The sequence below is a fragment of the Mobula birostris genome, chromosome 14, assembly GCF_030028105.1.
Source record: "Mobula birostris isolate sMobBir1 chromosome 14, sMobBir1.hap1, whole genome shotgun sequence".
NCBI lineage: Eukaryota > Metazoa > Chordata > Chondrichthyes > Myliobatiformes > Myliobatidae > Mobula > Mobula birostris.
The window spans coordinates 79,129,649-79,139,115 of NC_092383.1; the positions used below are offsets into that span (position 1 = coordinate 79,129,649).

General features: G+C 42.1%; 1 non-coding gene across 1 annotated transcript; it reads left to right on the forward strand.

Moving 5' to 3' along the window:
* The first annotated feature begins 3,471 nt into the window (after positions 1 to 3,471).
* On the forward strand, positions 3,472 to 3,593 carry LOC140210171 (U6atac minor spliceosomal RNA). Its single transcript, XR_011889175.1, has one exon. It is a non-coding gene; the product is annotated as a U6atac minor spliceosomal RNA (small nuclear RNA).
* Positions 3,594 to 9,467: the final 5,874 nt, after the last annotated feature.

Here is a 9,467-nt window from a genome sequence, read left to right on the forward strand (position 1 = left end):
CTAGCGGGACGTCAAAAGGAGATGCCTCAGAAAGGCAGTATCTACTGCTAAGGACCCCTACTACCCAGGGACATGCCCTCTTCTCATTGCTATCAGGGGGAGGAGGTACAGGAGCCTGAAGGCACACAATGTTTCAGGAACAGCTTCTTCCGCTCTGCCATCAGATTTCTGAACAGACCATGAACCCATGGACACTTGCTCCCTATTCTTATTGTAATTTATAGGCTCTTTCACGTATTGCACTGGAGAGGAATAAACAGTCGATGTTTCAGGCTGAGACTCAAGATGCTACCTGACCTGCTGAGTTCCTCCAGCATTTTGTGTGTGTTTTTCTGGATTTTCAGCATCTGCAGAATCCCTTGTGATTGCTAATTTAATTTGTTTGACACAACATTGTGGGCCGAAGTGCTTGTTCCTATACTGGTCTATCATATTCTATGCTGGTGGGAGCTTACTGTGCACAGATTGTGTGCTGCTCTCCTTGCATTATAACAGTAATTGCTCATTTAGATATTAGACCATAAGAGATAGAAGCAGAATTAGGCCATTCGGCCCATTGTGTCTACACTATTCAATCATAACTGATTTAGTATCTCTCTCAACCCAGTTCTCCTGCCTTCTCCCTATAACCTTTAACACCCTAAATAATCAAGAACCTATCAACCTCTCTTTTAAATGTACGCAATGACTTGACCTCCGCAGCCATCCGTGGCAATGAATTCCACAGATTCATCACCCTCTGGCTAAATAAATTCCTCTCTCCTCTGGTGTAAAGGGACGTCTTTCATTGATGAGTTCGTGCCCTCTGGTCCTAGGCTCCCCCATTATTGGAAACATCCTCTCCACGTCCAATTTAATATCCTGAGATTGAAAGGCAAACCATTTTTGTATTTATCACTCTAGTTCTGTAAGGGTTAAGCTTTTTACTTGTGCATTAAGTTTAAACAATCTGGCCACTGGGCAGGAGCAACATTAGCCTATATTTTCTGTTTACATTACAGTCTTCATACTTTTACAAAATACTGCCTGATAATCCTTAAGCGGACTGTGCATGCATCAGAAACAAGTTATGAATTCCAACAATTTAATGAATGGTTTTGCTTCAACTTGCATCTGGTTTTTGACTTTCATTCTAACATCTTTTTGTGTTTTGCTGCCATCAGTTCATTGAGAGAGGCATTGATTGTTTTGGTGCTAAATATTAATCTTGGCCTAGCACTTTTCCAGTCAAAACTTTGCCTGTGTGTGAATAAGTTGCCAGCTCTCTATGATGCCCTTGAGCAATTAAAAAGAAACAAACTTCTAACAAACAACCTATGGGAAAAAAAAATTGCTTTAAAAAATAGATAATAGTTTTTTGTTTTCATTTTAAGCAGTAAGAAGATTCACACTAGACAGAATGAGGCCATTTGGCTTATTTTTGTGCTGCCATTCAAGTGCATCCCAGTTATTCCCTCTCTCCCATTCAATGCCCACAGCCATATATAAAAAAAATCTCCTTCATCCATTTATCCATCATCTTATGAAAGGAACCATTGAATGTGCTTCCACCAGCTCCTCAGGCTGTGACTTCCAATCATTGGTAAAAATGATGTGCCAGATTTCTCCCTGGCATTTTTGTCCATTAAATTATATTTCTGTCTTCTGATTACTGACCCACCAGTGGAAACCATTTCACCTGTCACAATTTTGATCAATTCTAGTGAATCTCCACTTAACCTTTTCTGCTATTAGGACAACAATCCAGGTTACTCCAGTCTCTTTTACACAATTGCATAACTGAAAATTTGCTTTTATTTCCTGTCATGCTGTCGCAAAAAGCCAATTTTCATGCCATTTATAACCTGCGTGTCTATGCCTATGATGCCAATAAAATTGGAATTGTCCATTTGAATAAATATTGGAGAAAGAGGCATTTTTTTAGATGGAGAACAGAGTTTATCGGCTTACATACAAGCGAGGGAATGCAGTGCTCCGGGTGGGCAGACCAGCTTGATGCCCCATGGATGGAGTGAAGAGAATGGATGGAGTGAGGAGAATGCAGAACTTGGTGAGGACAAACCTGCCTGATACCTAGTAGTTGGAGTGAGGAGAAAAGCTCAGGGGGTGTAGTGCCAGGTGATGAAGCCTCCTGAAATTCAGCTAGCCTCAGTTAACACCTCCTGTTGTCAACACAACATGAGACAGAGCTTCGAAGATCCCTGTGGTGAATATACAGCTGACACTTGCAGGGCAGATTCAAGGAGGTAGTGACCTTATGATATCCTGCTGAGATGCAATTACCATTAGGAAATAGGGAAGGACATGAAAAACTGATTCTCCTCTGGATAATAAATGTCTGTAGACTGTTCTATTATGTTAAGTGTTTTTATAATAAAGTACACAATTATTATAAAGATTTGTGTGTACAGCGTCACAGATAACCACAGAATGAGGATATTCAACCCCAATCAGTTCCAGTTCTTTCAAAGGTCAATGCAATTAGTCCTATTCTCCCTTCCCTCCTTTTCTCATGTCCCTGCAATTATTTCATTTTCAAGCATGGTAGCAGAGTGGTTAGCACAACGCTTTACAGCACCAACGACTGGGGTTCAATTCTTTACACTGCCTGTAAGGAGTTTGTGTGCTTTCCCCGTGACCGCGTGAGTTTCCTCCGGGTGCTCTGGTTTCCTCGCACAGTCCAAAGATGTACTGGTTGGTAGGTTAATTAGTCATTGTAAATTGACCTGTGATTAGGCTAGGGTTAAATTGGGGGACTACTGGGCTGCGTGGCTCAAAGGGCTGATTCTGTGCGGTATCCCAATACATAAAAAATATAACTTATTCCATTGAATACACATCTTTGACCTATCAGCCAGTATGTGACGAACCATAATAATAAAAAACATTGTTTAGGCATACAAGTCTTTTGTCAATCACTTTGAATCTGTTACCACCAAATAAATTGCATCGCTTAATGCAGTGAAGTATCAGATCAACACCTCCCACACTAACCCACCCCTCGACCACCACTTCATTATTTCCTGCTGGTCACCTTATGTACAGACACTCCTGTGCCCAGCAGCACCTAATGGACACACAATCAATCTAAGTATATAAGCTATTCTGATGAAGGGTCTTGGTCCAAAACATCGACTGTTTATCCATTTCCATGATTTCAGCTGCCTGATTTGCTGAATTCCTCCAGCATTTTGTATGTGTTGCTTTGAATTTCCAGCATCTACAGAATTTCACATGTTTATGTAAGCTATTTATTGTTTTGTTAAAATTATTGTGTTCTTTATCTCATATTTCTTATTTGTGCTGCATTGGATCTGGAGTGACATTAATTTGTTCTCTTTTACACTTTTGTGCTGGTAAAGACGTTAGGCAATTTTGAAGCTGTGGGAATGGGATAATGTTAGTTCTGTCAGTGAGCTGGCACAGGAAGGATGGGATGAATAGTTGTCTTGTGTTGTATGAAAGGAGTGAATTTTGTATGAAAGGAGAGGAGGTTCGCACTCCCCTTGATAAGTATGGAAGGGTCCCTAGTGGTCTTATGATACTCAGTGTTTAAAACTTCATCTACATAGTGGCATCTAACTATGTTTTTTGAGGGGCAGCACAGTAGCATAGAGGTTAGTGCCATCACTTTGCAGAGCTGGCAATCACCATCCGGATTTGATTCTTGCCGCTGTTTGTAAGGAGTTTGGATGTTCTCCCCATGACCACAGGGGGGTTTCTCAGGGTGCTCTGGTTTCCCCACACATGCCGCAAGTACGGTTAGAGTTAGGGCTGGTGAGTTATGGGCGTGCTACGTTGGTGCCAGAAATGTGGCTGTGCTTGTGGGCTGTCCCCACACAATCCTCATACTGAAGTACTTTGCTGTATTGTGCAATGTACGTGTGACAAAGTGAATCTTTTACCTTTATCTTGTTGCTGTATAATTTTGTGAGGAAAAGTGGAGTGAGTTCGGGCTTTTCCCTTTGGAGTGTGAGAGGTTTGTTAGATGTGTACAGGAATATGTGAGGCATAGATACAGTGGGCAGCCAGCACCTTGTTCCCAGGATGGCAATTGCCAATACTAGGGATCATCTGTTTAAACTCAGTGGAAGTTTAGGGAATGAGGTTTAATATCACTGGCATATGTGGTGAAATTTGTTGTTATGCAGCAGCAGTACAATGCAATACATAATAATAATGATGGTAAGTTACTGTGTGTGTATGTGTGTGTATATGTGTGTGTGTATGTATATATATATATATATATATATATATATATATAATATATATATATATATATTTTGATATGATGAAGTTAAATTAAAGGAGTAGTGCAAAAAGATTGAGGACACTCAATCCTCATTTAGATTGAGGACACACAGTCCTTGTTTATTGTCATTTAGTAATGCATGCATTAAGAAATGATACAATGTTCCTCCAGTATGATATTACAGAAACACAAAACAGACCAAGACTAAAACTGACAAAAACCACAATTATAAGAGGGAACAAAAACTAGTGAATTGGTGCTCATGGGTTCAATTTCCATTCAGAAATCAGATGGTGGAGAGGAAGAAGCTGTTCCTGAATCGTTGAGTGTGTGCCTTCAGACTTCTGTACCTCCTTCCTGATGGTAGCAATGGGGGCAAGGCATGACCTGGGTTACGGGGGTGTGGCCTTTTTGAGGCATCACTCCCGGAAGATGTCCTGGATGTTGTGCGAACTGATGCCTGTAATGGAGTTGACTGAGTTCATAACTTTCTGCAGCTTATTTCAAACCCGTGCAGAGTTCCACCTCCCATACCAAAGAGTGGGGAAGATGTCAGAGGCAGATTTTTAACAAAGGGTGTGGTAGGTGGCTGGAATGCACTTCTAGGGGTGGTGGTAGAGGCTGATACAATAGGGACATTTAAGAAAATCTTTACCGGGCACACGGATGTAAAAAAGATGGAGGGTTATGGGCTGTGTAGGAGAGGAGGGGTAGATTGATGGTGGAGTAGGTTTTTATAGGTCAATATAACATCATAGGCAAAAGAGCCCATACAGTGTTGTACTGTTCTACGTCTATGCACTGTGACGAGAATACAAATTAAGATGTTTGCTGGCCTGGGCTAGCATCAGTGGCATCAGCAGTTGTTCTGCCACCTGTCCTCAGGGGAAGGAGAGATAAGGAACAATGAAGCAGCATCTGGAGATGTGTAATGAAGGGACGGGAGAGAGAGCTGTCTAGAGCGGCTCCCCCTTTGAACCCTGAACTGTTTGAAGTGATGGACAGGCGATACCCCAGCAGGGGGATAAAAAGGGACAGGTTCGCTAAGGCAGGACACACACGACACTCGAGGTAACGAGACCCTGGAAGCGGTGCGCCCCTCACGAGTCGGTGGGAAGCTCTTGGACAGCTGATCGGGGGATCAACCTTAAACGCACAGGGTGGAAAGGTACGATCAGCGGGAACCCGATGTGTGTCCACCCTTGCTTGGGTGCCGGGTTCACTGCAGAGGATCAACCGCATCTGGAGGAGGGGTCACAGTTGGTGACCTCAGGTGACATCACAAAGGACCCGCCCGAAAGCTGCTTATGAGCAATATCACAGGTCTGTGAGTGGAAGCTGTTCTGAATGATCAGTCATTCTCGTTCTCTCTCTCCCTCCCCCCACGTTGTCCATCGCCATGGCAACGATCACTGTGAACTGAACTAAATTGGACTGAACTTTGTGTCACTTTGAAATTGGTCATTTACCTCTAGACAACGATAGAGCTTGATTGATGCTGTTATCTTAATTCTGTGCACATGTGTGTTTATCATTGCTGAACTGTTGCATTTATTATCCTTTCGATTACTGTGTTGCTTGTTTCTTTAATAAAACTTTCTTAGTTCTAGTAATCCAGACTTCAACTGAGTGATCCATTTCTGCTGGTTTGGCAACCTGGTTACGGGGTACGTAACAGTACTGGCATACAAAAAATTATAGAACAGAGTTAAAGAACTTAGAACGTAGAACATAGAACAATACAATATAGGAACAAGCTCATGATGCTTGAGATAAACATAATGCTGAATTAAACAAATTTTCTTCTGCCTGTACACGATCCATATCCCTCTGTTCCCTGTGTATTCATATCCTCATAGTGAATGCCACTCATATCTGCTTCCACCAATCCCCCCCACACTCCCCCCACCCCCCAGCTCATTCTGCTGGTTATCACCCTCAAAGAGTTAATATTGTAAAAATATTAGAAAGTCAAAAGCAAAAAGGATTAAGTTACATAATTCCATTAACAACATCTAAACGTCACCAAAAGACTTTTCAGCCAATGATGTATAGTCACTGCTGTCATAAACCTGGCACCATAGTTACACAAGGCAGGACACTGAACAACAAAGTGATTGAGGAGAGCATACTGCAGCAACCCTGCTCTTCGGTGTAATATCTCACACTCATGGACATCTGCTTCAGAGGGAGACATGAGGGGCTCATCAAAGAGACGGTACCTCTGACCTTGCAGCACAGTGTATCACTGTCTGGTAAGGGGGGGGCACTGCACAGGGACGAGGTAAGCTGCAGAAAGTTGTAAAATTAGTCAGCTCCATCATGGGTACTAGCCTCCGTAGTATCCATGAAATCTTCAAGGAGCAGTGCCTCAGAAAAGCTACTTCCACCATCAAGGATCCCCACTACCCAAGACATTGCCCTTCTCATTGTTACCATCAGGAAGGAAATACAGAAGCTAGAAGGCACACACTCAGTGATTCAGGAACAGCTTCTTCCCCTCTGCCATCCGATTCCTATATAGACATTGAACCCATGAACGCTACCTCACTACTTTTTAAAAAAATTTCTGTTTTTGCACTACTTATCTTTATTAACTATTTAATATACATATATATTTATTGTAATTCATTTTTTCTATATTTATGTATTATATTGTACTGCTGCCACAAAGTTAACAAATTTCATGACATATGCCGGAGATAGTAAACCTGATTCTGATTCTGCAAGCAGAATTTTGTAAGAAGTCCTTGAACTGGGACTAGAACCCAGAAATGACTGCCACAGAGGTGAGAATGCTGTCCAGTAATCATGAGACATGAATTTGAGACTTAAAGCTCTGAAGGTGTGTTTGAAGTAGAAAATCAGTGAGAACTCAGCAGGATGCAGATAACAGCCAAGCACAATTTGATTCCTCATAAAGACATAGTGAGCCCTGTCTTTAATTTACATGATTAAAATGCCATCTAATTCTATCATTAATAAATTAGAAAAAAACCTATGCCACAGAAAGACTATTTAGTAATGAACTGTATGTCAGATAGGATGGTAATTGATTGTGGTGTTTGCATAATAACAGACAAGTTGCCAGCTTATGGATGAATTCTTTGTTCAAAGATGAAGTGATGTGAACCGGAAAATTGTACAATAAATCATCCCAATCATGAGCTAATGATATTGTGGCATCGCTTAGGCACCCTGTTATTTCACTCATCACCTCTCATTGACCTTTGACCTGCATTGTAATCGATGTTGAGCACACGAGAGGGTTTGACAAGACGAACTGCCTGGAATTCCTGTGTTCTGTAACCAGAAATACTGGGCAGTGTCTTGGTATGTTTAACACTTCAGTTCCTTACAATGTTATGAGGTGGATGAGACAGAAAGAAGTTGGTGGTGAAAAAGAGATTTGTGTGTGTGAGGGAGAGTAAATGTGCAGGAGAAAATAAGAACACAAAGAAAAGGGGAATGAAAAGGCCTTTAGGCCTTTCAAGCCTGCCTCACGAGTATGATCATGGCTGATCGATGCTGGCCTTGGCTCCACAATGTCAATTCCCCACAGTCTTCAATTCCTAGATACTTGAGATGTATATCTACCTCATTGAAGATCAGAATCAGGTTTAATACCTCTGGCATATTTTGGGAAATTCATTGTCTTTACGGCAGCAGTACAATGCAATTATATAATTTGACTGACACACACACACACACACACACACACACACACACACACACACACACACACACACACACACACACACACACACACACACACACTGATAAGTTCGTGGCCTAAGGCAGAAGGAGTCAATTTTAGAATACCTAGCACATTTATTTTTCAACATAGTCGCCTCCTACATTTACACACTTAGTCCAGCGGTCATGGAGCATACGGATCTTGGACCTTCAGAAAGTGCCCACAGCAGGGGTGACTGATAAGTTTGTGGCCTAAGGTAGAAGGAGATGAGCTATTAACTATGAAGCAGCGTGTTGTGTCCTTGAGCAAGGTACTTAACCACACATTGCCCTGCGACGACACTGGTGCCAAGCTGTATTGGCCCTTGCCCTTCCCTTGGACAACATCGGTGTTGTGGAGAGGGGAGACTTGCAGCATGGGTAACTGCCAGTCTTCCATACAACCTCGCCCAGGCCTGCGCCCTGGAGAGTGAAGACTTTCCAGGCGCAGATCCATGGTCTCGCAAGACTAACGGATATATATATATATATTAGTTAAATCAAATAAGTTGTGCAAAAACAGAAATAATAAGGTAATGAGGTAGTGTTCATGGGTTCAATAACCAGTCTGAAATCAGATGGTAGAGGAGAAAAAGCAGTTTGTGAATCATTGAGTGTGTGCCTTCAGGGTTCTGTACCCCCTTCCTAATGGTAGCAATGAGAATAAGGCACGACCTGGGTGATAGGTGATTATTTCTAACAATCCAGCCTCCAACACTCTTAGGCGCAGAGAATTTCAGAGATTCACTACCATCTGAGGGTAGAAATTGCTATGCACCTTAGGTTTTAATGACCACTCTCTTTTTTTGTATCAAAGTCTCCTTGTCTGTGATTTTTCCATTGGTGAGAATATCTTGAGTTCTACCCCATTAAGGCCCCTTAGGATTTTATATGTTTGAATAAAGTCTCTCTTCATTCTTCTGAAGCTCAGGGAAAGCAGACCTAAAGTGTCACGCTTCTCCTGAGAGGTTAACCCTTCCATCCCAGGAATTAGCCTGGCAAATGTCCTTTGGACTACTTCCAATGTACAGTCACAGAAAGTGGGATGGGGTGGGAGAGATGTAAACAATTGGAGAGAGAGAAATGAGACTGGAAAGAGCAGTGGAGGGATGGAAAGAGAAAAGAGTGGAGGGGATTAGCAGAAGGAGGAAAAGGAAGAGGATAGAGAGTTCCTGAAATAATGGGTAGTAATGTTGAGAATGCGATGAAGTTGTTACTGGCCAATCGCATTACAGAGCTGGAGCTGTGGGCTGAACTACTGTGAAGCAACCATGATGCTGAAATATACATGGACAACACATTTTTTGAGGGGTTTTGCACTGTGGGTAATGAATGGACAGACATGAGGGAATGAACGACTGCCTAGGAGAGAAGATAAGTGGTGTTATTACTGCTTTCTGACTGATGTTCAACCCTAGATTCCAAAGGGGAGAAACTTCCCAGCAGAAGACAACAAGAGCCAAGTTTACGGTGACTCGCA